At 41.0% G+C, this 21,478-nt stretch overlaps 1 long non-coding RNA gene across 3 annotated transcripts; it reads right to left on the bottom strand.

Moving 5' to 3' along the window:
- Positions 1 to 6,501: 6,501 nt before the first annotated feature.
- On the bottom strand, positions 6,502 to 20,276 carry LOC145647556 (uncharacterized). Of its 3 annotated transcripts, XR_014116357.1 has the most exons (6): positions 20,066 to 20,276; positions 11,823 to 12,131; positions 10,602 to 11,404; positions 8,538 to 9,019; positions 8,385 to 8,452; positions 6,502 to 7,220 (listed from the first exon to the last, which is right to left on the bottom strand). It is a non-coding gene; the product is annotated as an uncharacterized LOC145647556 (long non-coding RNA). The 3 variants fall into 3 exon arrangements; XR_014116354.1 differs by having other exon boundaries at positions 6,502 to 8,452; XR_014116356.1 differs by having other exon boundaries at positions 6,502 to 8,452; positions 10,602 to 10,904.
- Positions 20,277 to 21,478: the final 1,202 nt, after the last annotated feature.

Raw genomic sequence — 21,478 nt, 5'->3', positions numbered from 1 at the left:
TGCGTTAATTTGTCACACAGGCAGAGGGGGTGAATCCCTCTACTGTCATTCACTATTCATCGAGCCTTCTGGCGGAGCTCACAAATATTTCACCTCTTACAACCGGCAACGTCTACAGAAACGTATACAGAGGTCACTGTGGCTTATAACATACGTCTAAATAATTCTAGGCCTATTCACGCTGTTCAACCACACTAACCTGTAGGCCACAATCTCCACGTAAGTATATTTTTAAAAGCATGTTTATTAATCACATTTATACTAGAATAATTGGATCAACTTTCTTTTCTAAGATGATTCGGACGACGAGGATGATTGACAGCTGTCAAATCAACCAATCAAATCAAGCAATAAATCATTTTGACGGTTAGTAAATACCATTACTCTCTCTGTTCACAAATAGCTGCCATTTTATGCAAATTTCGTGGGTATGTTGGATGGCCTAAAATGCGTTTTACGAGCAGATGTACTTAAAATTTAAATGGTTTACAATTCTAATTTTTCAGAAATATCTGATTCAAAGTTGCAGAAAAAAATGCTGCTTTCCAGCATTTGCTCATTTTTGGGGCTTGAAAATCATAGTTTTAAATCTGGCTAAGCAGTATGACTTCTCAAGCATTAGGATGCAAAATTCAGACAACCCCACCAAAGTTCTCTTGTTTCTTACCCTTCGAGAAACAGACTGTTGCTAACTGGGCATAATATGAAGAGTTTTACTTTATCTCTGTAGTTCTCTCATTGGCATTTAGAGCATAACCTATTGCACAAATTCTGTATGCTTGACATTGCCTTGCAAGGATTTTTTCTTTGCCATAGATTTGATGAAAGTAACTTTTAAAATTGAGCTAATTAGCATAAACCTTTTTAGGAAACAAAATAAGGACACACTCACTAAAGTTTATACTTCCTGTACTAATGTTTGAAAGACTTGAATTAGCATAGACATTATGCTACGAGTTTTAATTCATCAGTTTGGCGATTAGTTAAGGAGCCTGACTTTGCTCTGTGAAGAACAGCCCTCCATTCAACTGTAAGGACAGCAGTTACACATTTACCAAGAAAAGAGTTTCAGCCTGGTATTGAACCAGGTACTTTCTGCCTGTAAAGCAAACATGATAACCACTACACTACAGAAACCATACAGCAAGGGGACTTCTGGATCCATCCAGCATTTCCTCCCTTTTGGTGCCTGAAAGGCATAGTTTAAAAACTGGCTTGAATTGTCTTCTCCCCATTAGGATGCAAAATTCAATCCCACCAACCAACGTTTTCTTGTTTCATTGCCTTTGAGGGACAGAATGTTACTCTCTAGGAATAATATGATGAGCTTTACGTGATCACTGTAGGCTGTTCCCTGCAGTGTTTACTCTGCTCAGTAAAGCCATACATTTCTAGCTGCATGCGACTCCCATCTTGCCTGCTTCTCAAAACTCACATTATGGTTTAATATATATTTGAAGTACAGTTGTTTTCTATTGATTTTGATTTCATTTCAAGAAACGTCAGTTGTACTGCGTTTATTTCACCATCATCTCAACAACATATCAGCAAGAATGTGTTCTGATTGTCATTAAGAACATAATATGATTAGATTTATAGATCAAAACAACAATTAATCAAATTATATTTATCAAATGGAGCAAAATGAAGCTTGTGAAGAAAATACTAATATTTTCTTAATACACTTTCAAGAAGTAGTGGGGACAATGTAACGCAGTTCAGAAATTGATGGGGACAGGGTAAATTGCATCTGGCAGTTGTCTCGGGTATTTCCAATGCTGTGCCTCATGAGCTGAAAACTAACTTTGTGGTGTACCATGTTACGCAGGTTTTAAACTAACATGGATTTTCGCTGAAACAGAATCCATCCTTATAACCAACGACATAGACATCGGCACCATTCCCCCACATCACAGTGTCACCCCTTTCCACATGGACACCACAAGGCGGCAGATGAGGAGATGATGGGAGAGAGGCTGAGGAAGATGAGGGAGGAGCAGCAGACACTGAAGGAGGAGAGAGACATGGCAGGTTCTCCTGCAGATGTGAGTAAATGTATCTATTTTCATCCAGCATTCATTTTATGCATCATCTATAGGTTTTCTGTTTATCTGTCTGGAGTTGGTATTCTCAAAGCATTCCATTCTTAATATCATGGTAACCAGAATGAAGTCATTTTAATGACTTAACACATCAGAATAATCTTGGCTCTGCAATGGGAAGCACAAATTTTTGTGTTAGATATGCAGGTAGCAGTCTATAGCAGACTATAAACTTAAGAGAACTCGAATGAATAGTGAATCTGAGAAGATATGGTAGTAGGAATAACACACTTTAATAGCAAAAGCAAATCCATTCACAGCCACTTATAAAAACATCTGTTTTCCTCAACACACAATCAGCTTTTTCATTCATGAAGCAAAGTGATGGGAATCAGGAACCAGTTCCAAATTGCCCGATCCATCAGAATTATACGACTCCGAGATGAAGACTTCTTTTTGTGCATTTTTCTGAATTTGGCATTGTGCAAAACTAACATTGAGTGTCATGATTTCAATCTCTTACAAACATGCAAGAAGGTGTCATGGAGGAGAGGCGTGGCTTCTTTTCATGAAAAAAAGATAACAGAGGTGCATGGATTGTCTGGAATATGACCATTTCAAGTAAGAGTGGAATCACAAGACGTATGTCGAAACATCTTTCGATGCAACTTGGTCCAACATTCCAGAAATACCATGTGCTGCTGCTTCCCAGTCGAGCAGGATGTCCCATCCCCCAGATAAATATGCTGCATTAGAATAAAGTTAACACTATGCTGCCAGGCTTAGCAGGTTATTTCTTTGATTAAATGAAAATGAACACTGTACAAACCTCCTCTACTTTCATGCATATTAGATGAGGATGGACACACTGTTGCTCCAGCCAGCTGGAAGACTCAACATCAGCCCCCAGCTGAAAGCTCCATCTCATGCTTGCTGCACAGTGATGGAGAGTGAGCATAGCAGGGGTGAATGCATCACTGTGCCAGACAGGCAGGCAGGGAGGCAGACAGGCAAGTAAACTGGGCAGGCAGGTGGGCAGGTGGCAGGGTAAGCAGAGAGGCTGGGGAGGCGGGGAGGCAGGGAGGGAGGGTGCACAGGCAGGCAGGCAGGGAGGGTGGTAGGCTAGGGAGGCAGGCAGGGAGGGTGGTAGGCTGGGGAGGCAGGGAGGGAGGGAGGGAGTCTGGGGAGACAAACAGGCTGGCAGACAAGCAGGGAGAGATGGAGGGAGGGAGGGGGCTGAGGAGTGAGGGAGACAGGCAAACAGGGAGGGAGGCAGACTGGCACATAAGCTGGGCAGGCAGGCAAGTGGGTGGGCAGGAGGGTAAGCAGAGAGGCTGGGGAGGCAGGGAGGGAGAGAGAGGCACTGGGGAGGCAGGGAGGGTGGGGAGGCAAGCAGGCAGGGAGAGAGCAAGAACACTGGGTACACTGGGGAGGAAAGGAGGGAGGCAGGAAGGGAGGGAGGGAGTCTGGGGTTACATGTGGCCAGATGAACAGAATGTATTCCAAACCTCCCCCAGGAGTCTGCGTCTCCATTCAGATCTACCGGCCATGGGTAGCCCCAGCCTCCCCTCGGTGTCTGGGTCTCGATTCTAATCATGTGGCCACATGTATTCCCAGCCTCCCCTGGAGTATGGGTCACATGCTGCTTGTCTGGCCTCATGTATCCCCAGCCTCCCTCCCTCCCACCCTGGCTGCCTACCTGCCTCACTGCCTCCTGAGCCTCCTTCACTCCCTCCCTCCCTGTCAGCCTCCCTGCCTCCTTCTCTCCCCAGCCTCCCTCCCTCCGTGCCTGCCTGCCTCCCCAGCCTTTTTCTCTCTGGCCTGCCTGCCTACGCTCCTCCCAGTGCCGTGCCTGCAAACCTCCCACGCCTTCCATCGCTGAGTGCAGCCGCACCTCCAGACCTCCTGAGCCTGCCATCGCTGAACGCAACCATGACTCGGCACCCACATCGGACATGCAGGTGGACGCTCAGGACACGTCAGACGTGCTCGTGAACGCTCAGCTCATGCTCCACTGGTGCCCACGCCCTACGACACTTCTGTAACTGCATCTACATAATGTATCTATACCTGTTTGTGTGAACTTGGTAAAAACCTGTTACCCTGCCTTGTGGCATCGGTGTTCCTTTACCTGTTCCAGTAGCTGCACTCATGCCTGTTGTTTATTTTGTTGCTGTGCCTGTCTCAGTTTTGTTTAACATAATTACGTCTGCCTTTGCTTCTGTGCCTGTCCCTGTTCCCGCAGCTATCCCAGTATTTCTCCTCTCCTGTCTCTGTGCTCGCCTCCTGTTCTAGCCATGTTGCCAGTCCCACTCCTTTTCCCTCAGTCTGTCCCAATTCCTGTGCCTGTCCATGGTTTACAGTCTCGTCTAGCATAAGTAACCTGGTTCTGTGCTTCATCGTTGTTCTCCTGTTAGCCATTCCTTAGTGTTAAGTTTCCTTAGTTGCCTTGTTATCAGCCTCGCCCTGTTAGCCTGCTTAGTCTTCTGATTCTTTCCCTCATTCTATTCTGTGTTGTTTTTCTTGTTCATTTTTTTATATTAAACTTGTTATTTATTTGTTAATCCTGTCTGTTCGTTTACTCATTCTCATTAGGGTTTGCCTAGTCATTGTTCCAGTTCACTCTCACATCCGAGGCATTGTTACTTTGTATATGTGTTCACCCTCAGCCTCCCAACCATTACACTCATGTGGTTCCTTATTTCCCAAAATCCAGATGTATTATTAAGTACATTTTAAATAGAAAAATAAAGATGCAGACTTGAGAATTAATTGAAGAGAATAGCAGGCCCTGTGTTTTTGCTGTTCGATATAACATACAAACAAGGCATATGGTAAATATGCTGCGTTAGAGTAATGTGAACGCCACACAGGCAGGTTTGGCAGGTTATTTCTTTGACTAAATTAAAATGAACGCTGTGCAAACATTCTCTGCTTTCATCCATTTTAGATGAGGATGGACAGACGGTTGTTCCAGCCAGCTGCAAGACTCACCGTCCCCCCCCAGCTGAAAGCTCCATCTCATGCTTGCTGTGAGTGTGGCAACGGTGAACACGTCACTGCGCCCATCACTGCATCACGGAAGAGACACTGAGACACTGTGATGAAGAGGAGGAAGAGGACTACACTCAGATAATTATTATGATCATGTGGCATGGTTTAAAACATGAAGCTTCAATAAAGCCATTAAACTAAACCATTTGGTGGTACTAATATAATAATAATAATAATAGTAAACTTTAGTTGTATACAACTTTTTAAAATTATAGCACAAAATAAGAGTACACACAATCAAGATAAAAAAAAACAGTTCAAACAACAATAAAACACTGGATAATAAAATCATAGAACATAAAATCTGTTCAATATAAACAGTGTATAATATAAACAGTGAAATAAATTTGGTAAGAGAGATAAAACTAGAGATTTACAATATAATTTTTTTTTTACGTTCCATGTAATTTTCATACGCCAAAACTGTGATGGAGTTTGCAGATCTGTGCCCTTCAAAACTAAATACATGCTCTTGAGAGAGCTCCCTGCTTTTACCCATCAGGAGATGTTTCTTGTGTGGCACCTTGCTAATGAGACACCTTTTTATAGGCCATCAGTTGAACTATCTAATTTAATTTGCACTAATTGGCAGGATTGCTTTCTAATTACTGATAGATTTCAGCTGGTGTCATGACTTTCCATGGCTTTTTGCACCTCTATTTCTTCATGTGTTCCATACTTTTTCCCTGTGTCACTTCTCATTATTACACATAATCTATGGACATCTATGGTTTGATTTCTTTGCATGTGTGGATTGGATGTGTTGTTACCAACATCTGGTGAGAATTTCATGTCAATAGCACCTTTAGAAATATATTTACTTAGAAAATTGGTGACGTGTTCAATACTTATTTCACCCGCTGTATGTCATATAATGCCGTAGCAAGCCAACTGCCTCAGCTACAACAGCAAAATAAATTAACTTTGCAGAACCTTTTCAACACAGCTCTACTGCCCTAAGCAACCACCTGCTATGTTCTACGTATGAACCCTTTCACACCAAGCACTGGACCAGAGTCACCTGTTTGGGATAAAAGATGATTTTCACATTTGGTGTTTTTTCTTGAGTCTGAGTGAGACTGTTTCTATGTCACTGATCTGGTTTCACATTGTGTACAATTCTGCAGAACCATCTGCTCTACTTTGGTGTTCAACCCTCCTGATCAAGCTTGTCTGTCCAATGCATTGGTGAATTTGTACACCAATAATGTGTACATGTGAACCATACCACAGCTCAGTTAGAATGGTTTCCAGTTTAAGGTCCTAAAGACAAAGAAACAGACAGTGGCATCCAACTGCTGTCAGTGAACTGCACTCTACACACATTCTGCTGTCAAACTGCACCACACACACACGATGTACTTGATGAACAGTAGGTGTAAACAGAAACCACAACTCTTTCCTGCTTTGGCTCTTTATTTCTGAAACAACAATAGACTCTCACAGTGCAAGTGACGCATACAGAAAACGGTTAGCATTTGACTCTAAAATGACTTGCTTAATAACAGAAAAATGTGCTACTATTTAAAGATTAAATATACAAAAATGCTTCGAGATACAGAAAATGCAGAAAAGACAATCTGCTGACAAAAATCCATAATGTAACAATAAAACAAATAGTTTTTGCAAATGTACAGAACAAAAACGGTACTTGCTTGTAGGAGTCACAATTTTAGTTGTAGATTTAGCGGTTAGCCTCCTTTCCCAAGCAGAAGATGAACCCAAAAGGAATAAAACCCACGTACTCTGGTTCTTGGAGTGGCTACACTGTAATGTTATCAGTCTTAGTCCTGCCCCTGTTACTGTTAGTCCTCCACCTACAATTCCTAACTTATGCCAGTCAGAAACCACACCTGAAGTAACTAATTAGCAGTTAATTAGTAAAATACAGCAAATTATACAAAGTCAGCACTGAAACCAAGACAGAAGAACATAACAGTTAATTGGCTAGATACCATACAATAAAAGTCCCTGTGTGTGTGTGTGTGTGTGTGTGTGTGTGTGTGTTCAGGTTTGTTAATTTAGTTTGATCCTGGCATATTCTGTATTATCTCCATTATCCATTGCTCTGGGTGCTGGTCTGGTGGTGTTAATTTGGGCTACAGTAGAATACATTACATCATCCTGCAGAAAATATCACAATTACAAAATATTAACACACATACAGACTAATGCACACCCTGTTGAGTGGATTAATACAAGTGTTAATATAATAAATGTATTGTATTGCAGAGGTGTTAATGGGTGTTAATTGTAATATACATTTAATCCATAACTGCGCATGTAAATCTAATTCATGGCAGCACGTGTGTAATCTGTTTATACATTCACAAACATTTAAACACTCACCGGCCACTTTTATAAAGACACAGAAATCACCTGCAGTCTGTAATTTAATATGTGCACATATCTTGCAGGTGTGCACCACTGTTTACTGGGTGACCACTGGAGCACTGCTGAATGGATCCTACCTGAATGGTGGACCACTCTAAACAAAGAAGTGTCTCTGCAGTGGTAGTGTCTTTAGAGCATGTATGAGTGTGTAACAAGAAAAGCAGTGTGTCTGAAGTTTATACACAAGCCTGTGGAACTGTACACAGGTATATAACGCAGCTAGAAGATAACTGGATGTAGTGTAAAGGTGATCCTATTAAAGTAGCTGAGCAGAGTAACCATATACATACATCATCTGCCCTTTTTAATACAAATGATAAATGTGTGTTGATCAATTTTTCTTTAGTTAATGAGTGCTTACTGAAGAGAGCTTGAAAACTAGTCTGACCAAAATGAATTTTTCCAGTACACAAAAGATGCCCAGATGACATACTGCTATGGCCAAATAATCCAGTACGTGACCAGGCATGTCTCCATGGTGTACAGCATCTCATCATGCAACGGTGGCCGTAAATCACAAGTGGGTAGAACTTCATACGTTCAAGTGACCCCTTAGTATGGTTTGCGTTTTAGTACACACTGGATATTATGCATCATATTACTACAGGGAACAGTAAACATTATACGGTATATAATGAGTCCAGTACGCAGCATAAGTATGTAGTAAACTATTTTGTATATGGCCCAAATGTTTCTTGCCTCATGTCGGTGTTACATGAAGGGATTGGCTGGCAATTACATTATTTCGATCTTAACGTTGTAGTCATGTACAGAATGTCAGAACAATCATGCAGAAACAGTCACATTCACTGATCCAAGCTTTGACACTGTAGAACAGATCTGTGCACTGAATCAGAGTTCACTGATATTATAACATGGATGTGTGACACTCACCTGTGTCTGCTGATCTCTCCTCTGTCCTGTTTGTCCCTCTCTGCTCACCGTCTGTTCACGTCTCTGAACTACAAAATTAACTCAGTGTGAGATGGATGTGGATATGTATGTATTTATGTGTGTGTGTGTGTGTGTGTGTGTGTGTATGTGTACCTCTGTATCTCCAGCAGATGACTCCTCCTAATCCCATCAACAGCAGTAAAACCCCCACACCAGCTAATATGACATGACGTGTGTACAGTGGAGAAGTGTGAGCACCTGCATGTGGGAATGTGGGAAGCATTTATATTACATTTAAATGTATTAATTGTCATTTTAATATTATATTGTATGAATGTTTAACAAGCATTCAAAGCATATTCTTATTGCCACACAAGCAAATAGAAAAGAACATGAATGGGTCTGTAATACGTCTCTACAGGCTCAGTTTGAAGTTACAGAGTCAGGCATTATACTTCATTGAGAGTTTACATTAAATGACGCATTAAATAACTTTTATTCTCAGAAACATCACAGATTTAAAGAAACCATTTAACAATTTGGAGACGTCATTGTTGTAGTAGGTTTAGTTGAAGCTGTTGGACTTGATGTGTCAGTGTCCAATGGAGGAGGATTTACAGGTTTATATGGAGCCTCTGCAAGAATAGAAAAGTGTGATCAGTTATAAGTAATGAGGGTTCAGGGCTGTTATGTATTTAACAAGTTTAGATTTTGTACTACAGAACTGATGTATGTACAGTTTGGCCAAGCAGACGTGTTCAGTTCTCTGTGTGTCAGTGGTGGTGATACGTTGGCTACGTCTGAAGCTGCAGGGCTCTGTAGGTGCAGTGTGTCCTTTAGTCGTTTTCTGAGAGTGAATGAATTAGGGGCTCCTGGGTCGGGTCTCTCTCTCTCTCTCTCTCTCTCTCTCTCTCTCTCTCTCTCTCTCTCTCTCTCTCTCTCGCTCTCTCTCTCTCTCTCAGTTCAGTAAGCTTTATTGGCATGACCATATACAACTATAGTATTGCCAAAGCGGTATTACAACATGAACATTACACAACATTACAACCTTTGCAATTATGGAAATTAAGAATTCTGTTATAAAAGAACTTGAAGAGAAACTGTAATTGGTCTGAAATAATAATAATTAGAAGAAGTAAAAGTGAAAAGAAAGGAAAATAAATAAATAATAAGGATGGAAAATAATAAATACTTAATAATAACAAATAGTTAATAATAATAAATAGTTAATAATGATAAATAGCTAGGTAACTTTTATAAACTGGGTAATATAGTCTCTGTGTGTGTGTGTGTGTGTATGTTTGGGTGGGTTAATCACTGTCCCTCATCTTATGGCAGGCAGATATGTATCACCCAGCTAAAGTGCTGCTTTCCTTCTTTTTGCCCAGTAGGATGGGCAGTTTGTCAGTGTTAGACAGACACTTAAAGTTGGGGTGGACCGTCTCAGATTTTTTTTGCTGACAGAGTCTCTGTTCTCTGGGCAGCCATAACATTTATATCGGCTGGTCTGGACGGCCAGGCTGTGTTCTCTGCTTTGTGCTTGTGTTTGTGTTCCAGTGGGTGATGTAGTTTAGTTTGTGAAGTGTAATAATTTGGTTTGGTCTGATTGTTTGTACTTCAGACTGGTCCTGATGTGTTAGTGTTAGTGTGTGTTAATTAACTCAGTGTCAGCACCAGCTGTGAGAGGAGACTCTTCTCTCTGCTCTTTTTTTTCTCTCTCTCTCTCTCTCTCTCTCTCTCTCTCTCTCTCTCTCTCACACACACACACACACACACACACACATATTTATTACAACTCAAGGAGATGCGTTGACGTTCACCGCCTTGTTGTATTGTGAAAAGGAAGCGCAACGCTATTTTGTTTCATAAAGTCAAACGTTGTTTTTACCCCCATTCTTTGTCTTTTTAAAATTTTCTTTCTATCTCTCCCTCTCTCCGTCCCTCCTTCCTTCTCTCTCTCCATCTCTCGCTCCCTCCCTCCCTCTATCTATATACACTATGTATATATAACAGGATAGCGGACAAGAGTCATTAACTACATGCATGAAATACAAATACAAACAGAAGATGTAACTAGAAACAGACAGAAGTAGAACTGCAGATCCTGCCGCTGGATAGATTTTTTGTTTTATGTAGTACAGTAGTTATTGGTACAGATCAGTCACTATATGCAGTCAACAACATTTCATACATTAAATATACAAGAGGTTGGTTTACCTGTTACTTGGAGTTTGACGTCTATAAGATGATGACTGCTGATGCTACACCTGTACTGTCCCCAGTCCTCTTTAGTCAGACCAGATATGAATAGAGAGAAATTTCCTGGAGCAGTAACCAGCTTAATTCTATCAGTGTAACGGTTTGTCTGGTCAGTTGGGTAGATGAAATTAGATTCTTCTATAAAACTCCATCTGACGGTTTTTGGCTCGGCCAGCAGTTCAGTGCAGTAACAGGGCAGCAGGACAGACCCTCCCACGTATCCACTCAGCACTGTGGGAGGATTCACAACATCCTTACAGACTAGAGAGAGCAGAAACACTGACATGTTACACTACTGTTATGAAGTAACCTGTACAACCAGTGACATTCTTCTGTGAACCATCATATGAAGACAAAACAAATCCATTTGTGAAATGTTTAACATCCTTTTGTTACAGAATTGATGCAAGTTTATGCTCTCTGTCACATGCATTAAAATATAAATGGATTTGAAACATCGTGTAGAGTCAGTGGTTGTAGCCCATCTGGTGTAACACACAGTTAGTGTTAACCATCCTCCAACTCCAGTCATGGTCATTGTCTGACCACTGAACCACTGCTGGCTGGATATCTTTCACTGTCAGAACACTCTCAACCTACCAGTAGCACTGAATCCAGTAACACTGCTGTACCTGAACCACTCATACCAGTACAACACCCACTACCAAGCCTCCAGCACTGTAGTGGGATTGACGTGTGGAGAATGGTTCAGTATCCACATATACTGGGACATCTGTGGTCAGAAACTGACCAGTGATATCCTGCGTGCAGGGTGACACACAAACTGTGTAAGACACCAGGTGGACACAGTCTGTAATTATACCTACACATTCACTTATTAGAGGTACTGAAAGTGTTCAGTGAGGACAGGTGAAATGTATGTTAGTTGTGTTTAACTCTTCTAGACTGGTGACAGAGGGTGTCTGGTGACTAATATCTGAGGATAATGTGGTCCACATGTTAGATACATAAATATGTAATGGTGTTTCTCTATTTTTAAATGTCCTGTTTTTGAATTTTAGTAAAATGTGATGTATGTGTGTCTAATAAAGTTTGTGGTGAATGTATTTATATTACATTTATATTTATGTTTGAAAAGCGAAGTTCATGATGGAGATCCACCAGGCGAAATCTACTTAGGAGATTTTAATTTGTCCGTGTTTCTGAATAATATTTTACCTGAAACATAAAGTTTGATGTCTTTGTATTTATTCCCTTTAGTTAGACATCTGTAGTCTCCCTCATCCTCCTCAGTCAGGTGTGATATGAGTAGAGAGAGATTTCCTGGAGAGTGAGCAGTACCCAGCTGAAGTCTGTTTCTGTACTGTTCACTCTCACTGGAGATCTCTGTATAACTGGAGTTTTGGTGTTTCTGCCAGGTGAAACTCTCAGGTCTGGTTTGTGGGTCAGTGCAGGAACAGGGCAGTAGTACTGAGTCTCCTGCATATGCAGTGATGTCTGTGATCTTCTGATGTTCCAGTATACAGCCTGCAGAAACACACCAGTAGAAGACCTTCACTATCAATCCCCTCATGTGCATGTCCCAACATTTGAGTTTCATCTCTTTACTCTTTTCATCTCTTTTCTCTTTAACATGGCTTAACTATCTCAAGCACACAGTGATTTGTGATTGTTCAGAGTAACATTTACTATACAACCATGTACTGACTACTTACTTTACTCTGATTATTATGCTCTAGTCTGAGCACTGAATCCGATATGCATGGGTTATATGTAATTAGATATAACTGCACCACAATGACACATTGAGTTCAAGGTTTGGTTTACAACTGAAAGCAGCCTACTAACCAAATCTTAAATTCTACCTTACATGTTCAGGTAATATACAACACACACACGCACACACACAATTTTATTCTCACCACCTACTTTATTAGAAACAGTAACATCACCCATTGGCACTAGTGTCCACATGTGCCTTTAAAGTGCCTTTTATAGGTGGTCAGAGATGTCGTCTCTAACTGAACTCTTATAGATGTTTTCAGTGTTTCTTATAAAGTAGCTACTGAGTAGATATTTGATGATCTACAGAAGTAGAGAGAAGGTTACACTCACCATCAGCAGCATGGAGCACAAGGAGCAGATAAACACACACCTGCATTCTTACTGAGTTACACACAAAATACACACAGCTACAGCAGGACTGCTGATACACACCATACACACACGCTTCAGAACTACACTCTACTGAATAATATGACAACTACAGTTATAGTGCAGAGGAAGTGCATTCAGATGAAGTTCTGACCAACGTCTATCCCCAACACAGACACACATAAGTAAGAATGACAACATTCTCACTCACATATATAGTGATCCTGTAGGGTTTAATACATTGTCATTTGGTATGTCTTCTTTCTTCTTTATCAGTCAGTAATCTAGCAGATAGTTTCACATCATCAGTGAGAACGTCGACATTGTAACTTGAACGTTTCAGTCCGTTGTCATAGAGACAAAATGTGGTTGCCAGTGGGAGTGACCTAAAATGACCTCCCTCAGTGCCGTTTGGTCAGTTCATTTCTCTATGACATAGTCCAAAGCTTCGAATCAGTACAATAAAGAAGAACCTCAAATGCTTCACAGGACTTTATATGCACATCATTTCCAAAAAGGAAGTAAAAACACATCTGCAGTTAAAAACAAACCTGCATTCCACAACACACTACATACAGCTACAGCAGTAATGCTGCTACACATCTTATACACTCTACAAAACTACAGTGTACTGAACACTGAAAACTGCAGCCCAGACTACAGTCTGTCTAGTGGAACCACCATACAACTATAACCTGGAACTCTACAACTCTCTCAGTAGAACTCCACTGAAATTCTCCACCCACTAATATCCACAGTAGAGGGGAAGTGTGTTCAAGTGCAAAATAAATTATTCCTCCACTTCTTTCTCTCTCACATACAGAAACGCACACACATACAGACTAAATCTAACAGTGAAACAGTGTCTTTCTAGTGTCATAACTTCCTCCTGAGCTTCCCAGTGTTCAGTCCCCATCCTCAGTAAAGTGATCCTGCAGTAAGAAGTAGTGCTACACAGTGATCTCCCTCAGCACTGTTTGGTCACATCATTTCACACCTGCACTTAGTGATCAGAGGACCAAACTGAATGTGTAGCTTAGCAAATATTAGACAGATCAGACAGGAAGAGCTCTAGATTACATGCTGATCAAAATAAACATTGATCATTTAATCAGGTAAACATGAGCATTGTCTGATAACATTCATATTATTCATAAAGTACAGGTAGAATGCAGCAGTCTATGATCATGTTGTAGTTTTCATACTATTAAGAAAAAAACTACTTAAGAGAAGCTGTGAAATCCACCCACTGACACAGAACCACTAAAGGAGTCACCAAAGTAAAGACGACTTTGGATGTAGACAGTACAATGTCATCACAACCCAACAGTTATCACAGGAAATAGAAACATTTTCTCACCTTTTCTCTGTTACTTTGTTCTTTTTGTTGTTAAAGCTGTCAAAAGCTGTTTAACAACTGTTTGCTAAATGCTGAATATCTGTAAAGTAACTAATTGAGGCTGTAGGCTAGTGTGCACTGCAGTGTCACAACAACAACAACAACAACAAATAAAAACTGTAAAAAGACAACCTCCCCACCCCCCAAAAAAAGTACAAATACTAATAAATAAATGTATAAATATAAGAACTGAGAACAGCAATAGAGAGTGGGTTTCCTTGCCTAGTACCTCTATGCACATTTTGTGATGGTACTACATTAGTACTGACTGTGGCCTTAGGTGTGGTTTTAAAGATTTTATGCAATGTGAGGAGAAAAACTTCCAGTTTTCTTTATTGAAGGCCTTCTCTGCATAGCAGTTTCTAATATGTGGAGTGAGGTGTAACATATTTGTCACGGTTGGCCGGGCAGCCAGAGGGAGGGACACACCCACTCCTGCTAGGGATCACACTAAACACCTGCCTCATTCCCAGTCTCCTGCCTACTAATCACCTTCACCTGTTCCTTGTTCATTCTCTCTATTTAAACTCACAGGTCAAGAGAGAGTGCAGCACATTAGTGGCCTGTCGGACTGCTCACTCCCAACGTGTACATCGCTACAAGGACTATTGGAACAGAGTAGTGTTTGTCGTTAGTAGCGGTATCGTCACATATTGACAATGGAAAATAAAGAGCACTTTGACGCAACCTTGCCTCTCGCTCCCTCTGAACTGCCACCGTCACAGTATTAGGTTAAGTAGTCTACCCTGTTAATGGCTGAGTGTCTCCTTTGATGAAACCAGTTTGATCAGAGTGTAACAGTGATGGACTAATATGTTCTAATCTAATGGCTAATGCTTTGCAAATTTTTTTATCCATTGTTTGTTTCCAAGAGATGATATAGTTTTACTTAGAGATCGGGTTTGTACTTAGAGATGTAGATTTAATTAAAAGGACCAAATAAGGACGGACTTTAGTAAAACGTGTTCAGAGTTGTAGACCAGTACCACAGACCAAACATCTTTCACCTCCAAGGCAGCCTGACTGCTGTCCAAGGTGCTGAAACTGTACCCTTCAGCCAGGTTCAGAACCTGTGCTGTACACAGCTGCCCTGTATATGGCTGCCCAGTGGGACCCAGACAGGAGCCCCTGGTGCTTCCTCAGCTGTAGCTGTAGCCACTCACCTTCCCATCAAACCAAATACACCAAAAGGTCTTTGGAGGGCGTATATCCTACATTTTTCCTTTATTTTATAATTTTCTTTGGTGTCCTCTTACAATGTTTTTGTGGCGTTATCTTCCAAAAAGAGTCATAATTCAGTTTTACACAACCATTTTCCAACCTCTCTTTATCCCTTGGAACAGGCAGTTTCTGTTGCTGTGCCTTTAAGATGTAAGATAAATGAGCTCTGTTCTGATTGGCTGCCCTGTATTGTGCTTCATTTAAAAAGCACTAAGAGCTGAAATATGTCTGAAAACTGCAATGTAGGTGTTAGGGGTTAAACTGCTGTAGGCCAAAGAGGCAGAGATAAGTAAATGAGCTGGTTCTCATGACATCAGAGAAACAGTGATTTCAAAACAGGTTATTTTTACAGATTATATTCTATATATAGAATGTAAGGAATTGGAGAGTAAACAATGTGTTTTGAAAATGTAACAATATTTACATATTACTTAAAAATTATTTATTTCAATAAAGTGAGTGACATTCAGTTTTCCATGGTAGGGGCCCTTTAAGGACATGGGCCCAGATATGACTTTGGCAAAACCAATAAGCAGAGTCAGTCTGCACTGTTTGTATTTGGTACCTTTTGTGGTGCTGTGGTTGTTAAGGTGCAGTTCCATCTCTGAATCAGCATCTCACCTATTCCCCTTCAGTCTTGTTGTTACACTTGTATTCCACATTATGTTTGAGTTACTGTTTCTTTTCAAGAACACAGAAGGTAAACACATGTGCTACAGTTTACAAACTTGATGCAAATTCCTGAACGCTATACAAATTCAGAAAACACTTTATTCAAAATGACGTGTGCTATATTTTGGAAATGCGAGGCAACTTCAGAAAACAGTTCCGTTGTGTTGTGACTGAGTTTGCAGCATTTCTGAAGTTGCACTGCATTTTGGATCTGTAGCAAACGCGTTTCCATTCTAATGAATTTGCTTTTTTTAAATTTTTGCATTTTCTGCACAATGGGTCTTCACACCCACCGTAGAGCTGGACCTGGATACCTCACTTGTCTTGCCAAATGTATTTATCCAACACTAGTCCAACTCTATATCCTGTAGGTAGTGAGTTCTGCCCCTCCTCAGGTCTCCATGGTAAGACAGAGTAGTATCATCTTGGATATGATGAGTATGTCAGAATTCATGAGATCAGAACTCACTGTAGCCTCTTCCTGGAACCCACCCCCACGCCCCACTTAGTAAAACACACAAAGCCACCAAACAAATACATCATACACCACATGTAAAGGACTGTACCACATATACAATCAACCACAATGAGGTGTGACCTCTGTCACAGGCAGCTGGATACATAAGTGGGTAGTGAACATGAGCTGCATCATATACAGAATGAGGAAAAAATGAGGAAAAAATACCACTAACAGAAACAGTGTGTGTGTGTGTGTGTGTGTGTGTGTGTGTGTGTGTGTGTGTGTGCAGCAGCATGTGCTCAATTGATTGACAAATGAGGAATAAATAACACAAACAGAAATAAACAATTGAGCACATTTCACCCATAGCACCCAGTGCACCCAGATTAGCAATACATATGTGAGGAGGAAGCGGTGCATGCTGGGAATTCTCACATCTGTAAACTGGTAGCCATGACTATGGTGACATCAGAATAACTTAGGAATAAATAAGAAAACAGTCTTTAAACTGGAGTCACTGGAATTTATGCTGCCAGAGTCAGTTAATGATTGACTGATTAAACCATGAAGTTCAGAGCTGAATCTCTGTCACTGATGAGGATTTGGAAACTGTTTGACAGTCTTCATGGGTGAGTGAAAGAAGTAAACATGTCATTCACACACCACTAAGAGGAACAGCACAGCAGAATTTTAAGCACACGGACCCAAAAAGGAAGCATTCGCATATGCATGTCTGTGTGTGTGTGTGTGTGTGTGTGTGTGTGTGTGTTATTTATGTATTGCTAAAGTGCACCAAGTTTAGCAATACATATGTGAGGAGGAAGAAGTGCATGCTAGGAAACTGTACTGTCTCTATGGTTTTATTTTTTTCTTATTTGTTCATTTTTTATTTGTCAATTTTTCTAAGCCTCTATAAGATAAGAGGAACAACATAGGAGAACTTGAAGCCCAAACACCCAACAAGAAGAGAGAGAGAGTGTGAGTGAGTGTGTGTGTGTGTGTGTGAGAGAGAGAGAGAGAGCAGGGCAGGGGGTGTTTTTGCATCTACAAGTATCACTTTGAATGTACATTTACTGTGTGTGTAAAATTGTCTTTCTCCAAGTCCTTCAGATGTGGGTCTGGCCATCCTGCAGCAGCTGTGCATGTTTTTGTGTGTGTGTGCGCGTGTGTATGTGCGTGAGAGAGAGAGTTAGTTATGTATTGTTAAATTGTTAAACAGTGCTACAAGTTTGCTAGGAGGAAGAGGTGCTTGCTGGGAAACTGTACTGTTTTTGTGATATTACAGTTTTTTGCAAGACAGAAAAACGGGGACATGTGACAATAATTGAAACCACTAACTCATGTAGCCCATCTCCTGACCTGTTATACTAAACCAAAAGCACCTTCTCTGATTTACACTCATTCTGTATTTCTAAAACACATTTTTTTTCAATACGCTAAACACAATTCTCTATATTGGACACATCATTCAACAGAAATCTGTGTGTTTCTTATAGAAAACCCTCAAATGCAAATGATACATCCATTTATCAATTAACCAAACCCAGTACTCATAGGTGAAGACAATTATGACTAATTTGTACATGGAGCACTATACTTTTTGTAAAGCCTGAGCACTATAAAGAGGCCACAGGCTCGATGTCTTGGTTGGATATCAATGGAGGTCAATATTGGAAAGAGAGGATGAGGACGAGGAAGAGCAACTATCACAGATGAGCTTTGGGCCACTTTGGTTGACCATATGGTTAAGCATGTGCTGTGTTTCAGGAAAGCTGAGCAGGGGTCCAGCCTAATCTGAGTCACTACACTGTACGGAGTGTCAGGAAGTACTATAGTCAGTGTCGCTGAGCAACATGGGGGTAAACCATATAAATAGGCTAAAACAAACAAACAAACAAACAAACACTGTCTAAAAGTGGGAGACAGCTGTCTGGATGAAACCCGCTGGGAAGTCCTGATAGCTGAGACCTCCTGATTGAAATGGATTTATTCATTACCAGTCCAGCTCTTGAACCCGCAGGTAGTGAGCTCTGCCCCTCCTCTGGTTTCCATGGTAATATAGAGTAGTACTGTCTTGTTTGACTGCTAGCTCAATAAGGGATATGATGGGCATGTCAAAATTCACGAGATCAGAATCCTCTGTAGTCTCTCCCCCAAACCCACCCACACTCGGGAAAACACACAGAGGCACCAAACACATACATCACACACCACATGTAAAGGACTGTACCACATATATACAAGTGAGCACATTTCACATACCACACCATAATAAAAAACAAGTTGTTTTTATAAATGTACAGATTTATAGAGCAAAATTATCCTTGTAAGAGTCACAATACTCTTGTACTCTTCTTGTTTCTCAATTTTGTCAGTCCTACTAATGTCCCTACAATTCCTACCTTATGCTGGTCTTAAGTAACTAATTAGCAATTAGCAAGTAATTAGTTACTCTCTACCGGACCGAACCACAGCGCAGATTTCAGTGCCACTTAACGGGTCAGGTCGATGAAGAATCAAATTTACTTTATTTTTGCTTAACCCAGGTGGCCAAGACATGTTTGGAGTCCATAATTTGCTCCTTTAGAAAAAAAGCTGCTAACATTGCTAACAAACACTGGAAGCCAACAGCAACGATAGCTAATAGGATTTGTAAATAAGTCAGATATCGAGCTACATGTCCTCAAACCTCATCCAGGTCGCTTCCCGGTGACGTGTTTCTTCACTTGTCTAGTTCACAGTGAGTTATACGACACACCGACTAGTCTGGGAGACATTTATTAACACTTGGATGCGGTTTGACTGGCTTGAGAGAAGTTTGTGGGCATGCATTTACGAAGGCTATATTTGAGCTGCTGTTGACCTCCAGTGTTTGCTAGCAACGTTCGCATTTAACAGCTTTTGTTCTAAACTAAAGAGGCAAAATTTGGACTTCAAACATTTCTTGGTCGATAGACAGAATCTGGGGTAAGTGGTGAGCTGCTGCTCTCTGCTGATCTCAGATATAAATACCTTTGTGTAAATGAATGTATGAGGATGAGAACACCTGTAACGAAAAGGTAACACTCACCATCAGCAGCGTGGAGCACAAGGAGCAGATAAACACACACCTGCATTCTTACTGAGTTACACACACACTACACACAGCTACAGCAGGACTGCTGATACACACCGTACACACTCTTCAATACAGTCTACTGAATGACTTCACAGCTACACTTATAGTGGAGAGGAAGTGTATTCAGATGAAACTCTGACAAACTAACCACAACACACACACACCAAATATAGAGATGCGGTAGGTTTTGTAAGTTGTCATGTGGTACGTCCTCTTTCTTCCTTCCTGAGTGATCTATCAGATATTCTCACATTGTCAGTGAGGACGGTCTCATTCTTAGTTAAGTGGCTCCGTCCTTTGTCATAGAGACACGATGTAGAAGCTCAGGGGGTGAGACTCAACATAACCTCCCTCACTGCTGTTTGGTCAGTTCATTTCACTACGACACCCAAAGTACTTCAGAGGCTTATTAATGAAAATAGTGTAACACTTCCTACCTGGAGTGAGGAACAGGTGCTACGGGGTAACCGCGATGCGTGGAGTTAACATGGAGTGACACACACTGGTGTGGGCAATCTGAAAGACTTTTATTCTCTCCTGGACCACATCAAGCCAGATCACACGGCTACCATCACTGTATTTATATGTAAAAGAAACAGTAAAAAGCACCGTACAGCGTTACCAAAGAAAAAGGAGTGTTGAGAGGGCGAGCAGAAAGGTGACGATTCTGCGCTCTGTCTCGCGCTCTGTCTCGCGCTCTGTCTCGCGCTCTGTCTCGCGCTCTGTCTCGCGCTCTGTCTCGCGCTCTGTCTCGCGCTCTGTCTCGCGCTCTGTCTCGCGCTCTGTCTCGCGCTCTCTCTGTCTGTTACTCAATCTACATAACCATAAAGCTCCCTCTTAAAGGCGCAGTACAACTGTGTCTGTTACAACAGCATGTGGAATTACAGCAGCCACAGAACTGGCTACCTGAGACTTTCAAAAAGTTTGAACAGATATTTAAAGGAGCATTTAATTTCAGAGCATTATTTTTACCCACAATGCAGTGCATGAAACATAAGTCAGGGTGAATTTTAATTGCACATTTTCATCTTGAGTAGTGTGGTTCAGTTTCAAATTTGATGTGGAATTTGTTTGCAGAAGTAACATGTTTGTTGGCCAAAAAACTGGTCCTCACTCTGTAAGAATGTCACTCCATCACTAGAGATGTGAACTCTACACACACCACAAATGTACTGTTGCTTTCAGCTTCTGCGTGTGGGATATAAATCCACCTGATAAAAAGAACTGCCAAATCTTTATCGAATTTATCAACTTTTACAATACGTTTTCAGATCATATCTAAAGCTGCACTATGTAGAATGTATGTTGTCCACTAAACTATCTGACAGAAACCTTGGCCTCACCATTAAGAAACAATGTCATTGTGAGGACTTACTGTGCCCTGGGCCTACATGGCACTGTGTTTACCGTCCCCTCTGCCCTGGTGGCACAATGTTTACCATGCCCTGGGCCCTGGGTGGTGCTGTGTTTACTGTGCACAAACTCAGGCATCTGAATAGAAATAAAGGTTTTGAGTGAGACCTGAATGGGTCTTCATTTGTTTTGACAAAACAATCATAGCAGTCTCTAACACACCAATCAGGGGCGAGGGAGTTATAATATCAGCGGTGTTGGTGATATTTGTCATTGTTTCATACACATATTACTTAAGTCATGGAAAATATGTAATTCTAAAACAGACGTGGCAATGTGACAAATATACATTAACCTCCAAACTCTCTGACTGACCTGTGACTCATTTCTAAATCAGTTTGGAGTTCTTTCAAATCAAAGTTTATTTATATAACGCTTTTTTACAACAGATGTTGTCACAAAACAGCTTTACAAATGTCCAAGTCCAAGCTACCAGT

The sequence above is a fragment of the Electrophorus electricus genome, chromosome 2 (assembly GCF_041902795.1).
Source record: "Electrophorus electricus isolate QZ-2024a chromosome 2, ASM4190279v1, whole genome shotgun sequence".
NCBI classification, from domain to species: domain Eukaryota; kingdom Metazoa; phylum Chordata; class Actinopteri; order Gymnotiformes; family Gymnotidae; genus Electrophorus; species Electrophorus electricus.
The sequence above is the reverse complement of the archived record's forward strand: the minus strand, read 5'-3'. Positions and strand labels throughout refer to the sequence as shown.